The sequence below is a fragment of the Bos javanicus genome, chromosome 7, assembly GCF_032452875.1.
Source record: "Bos javanicus breed banteng chromosome 7, ARS-OSU_banteng_1.0, whole genome shotgun sequence".
Classification (NCBI taxonomy): domain Eukaryota; kingdom Metazoa; phylum Chordata; class Mammalia; order Artiodactyla; family Bovidae; genus Bos; species Bos javanicus.
In genome coordinates this window covers 27,544,876-27,547,129 of record NC_083874.1, presented here as the reverse complement: position 1 = coordinate 27,547,129, position 2,254 = coordinate 27,544,876, and the positions used below count along the sequence as shown (strand labels likewise).

The 2,254-nt window shown below is 38.8% G+C and overlaps 1 pseudogene; it reads right to left on the bottom strand.

The window, feature by feature from the left end:
* Window positions 1-319: 319 nt before the first annotated feature.
* Window positions 320-452, bottom strand: LOC133252240 (U2 spliceosomal RNA; annotated as a pseudogene).
* Window positions 453-2,254: the final 1,802 nt, after the last annotated feature.

The window sequence follows — 2,254 nt, the reverse complement described above, 5'->3', positions numbered from 1 at the left end:
ATCTGTGCTAAACTACAATCAATATTAAGAGAGAATCTATTCTGTTTTTAACAATATTTGGAATGGGGGATATTACTTGCCAAAATAACATTTCATTGGCTTTGGATAAAATGACAGACACTGAGAATATTGCTCTTCTTTAAAAATATAACAAATATTTACTAAGTGGCTACTATGTTCAAGACCCTGTACATAGCACTGGATATATATATATATATATATATACACACACATATATATATATGCATGCTTTCAAAGTGCTTCCCCCTTTGTTTCCTCTTCTTTCTTCCTTTTTCATTTTCTTTTTTTCCCCCGCAGAGTAAGCTCCTATTGCAACTCCCTGCTTCAAAAATCCATTTAATATATAGTCCTCAGATAGAGAACGTATCAGATATTAAACTTATAAGAACAGATGCTACACTTGATCTTAGCCAAAAAGGCTGAGAAGAGCTTTCTATCTAGTTAGGCTATCTGCTATCGGAGAAGGCGATAGCAACCCACTCCAGTACTCTTGCCTGGAAAATCCCATGGACGGAGGAGCCTGGTGGGCTGCAGTCCATGGGGTCACAAAGAGTCGGACACGACTGAGCAACTTCACTTACACTTTTCACTTTCATGCATTGGAGAAGGAAATGGCAACCCACTCCAGTGCTCTTGCCTGGAGAATCCCAGGGACGGGGGAGCCTGGTGGGCTGCTGTCTATGGGGTTGCACAGAGTCAGACACGACTGAAGCGACTTAGCAGTAGTAGCAGCAGCAAGCTATCTGCAGGTAAAACATGATATGATAAGTGCTGTGACAAGAACACGGACAAGGAGGAACAGTCACCATTGGGAGTCTGAGAAGGCCTCCTGGATTACAAGTAATACAAGTAATGAATGGTAAATAGGAGTTCTTCAGCTAAAGAGGCAGAGATAGAAAAGATACCCCAGGCTGAAGTAGTAGTATGCATAAAAAACTTTTAGGAGAAGATATTCTATTAAGAAAACAAAGTTTATTTTATTGTAGAGTGGCAAAATTGGAAGTACGGAGAGAGGTAATAAATATACTACCACAAACTAGGTGAGAAGAAAGACAGCCTATTCTTAAGTAGCATGAAATGGACAAGAAGAGAAATGGATGAATTAAACAAGCTTGGGGGGGTGGAGAATTGACATGATGCATTTATTTCTTGAATGTGCTGGCCAAAATAGAAAGAAATGAGGAGGAGGATTCCCAAAGAAGTGGCTTGAGTAAATAGATGAACAGCTTGCCATTTATTGGAATTAAAAAGTCAAAAAGAATCATGTGTAGTTAGTGGGAAAGCAGGCAGCAGGGATTTTCAGAGTGAGTCCTTGTAGGCAAAGTGATAAATTTGACTTTTAACATGTTAGTTTAAAGGGAAATACATGGTGGATATCCAGATGTCAGATAAACTTGTTCTGAAACAGGAGAGAAATCTCTGGAAATATAATTTTTTAAATTATCAGATTACATCCTTAGCTATGGAGTTATCTATCTATAGACAGCAGAAATGATAGCCAAAGATAGATCTTGAAAACTTAATTGGCAGTCTTAGGAAGAAGGGCCAGTGATGAGATTGAACAGGAAAATGAATCTAAAGTGTAGAAAGACAGGAAGGACTAATATTGCAGAAGCAAAAACTGAGTTAGCTATCAACTGTGGGCAAATAAGGGATTATATCTGATGGATAGAGTGCCTGAAGAATGATGGACGGAGGTTCATGACATTGTACAGGAGGCAGTGATCAAGACCATCACTTAGAAATGCAAAAAGGCAAAATGGTTGTCTGAGGAGGCCTTACAAATAGTGGAGAACAGAAGAGAAGCTAAAGGCAAAAGAGAAAGGAAAATTATACCCATTTGAATGTAGAGTTCCTAAGAATAGCAAGGAGAGACAAGAAAGCCTTCCTTAGTGATCAATACAAAGAAATAGAGGAAAACAATAGAATGGGAAAGACTAGAGATCTCAAGAAAATTAGAGATACCAAGGGAATATTTCATACAAAGATGGGCTCAATAAAGGACAGAAATGGTAGCGACCTAACAGAAGTAGAAGATATTAAGAAGAGGTGGCAAGAATACACAGAAGAACTATACAAAAAAGATCTTCATGACCCAGATACCGATGATGGAGTGATCACTCACCTAGAGCCAGACATCCTGGAATGTGAAGTCAAGCAGGCCTTAGGAAGCATCACTATGAACAAAGCTAGTGGAGGTGATGGATTTCCAGTTGAGCCATTTCAAATCCTA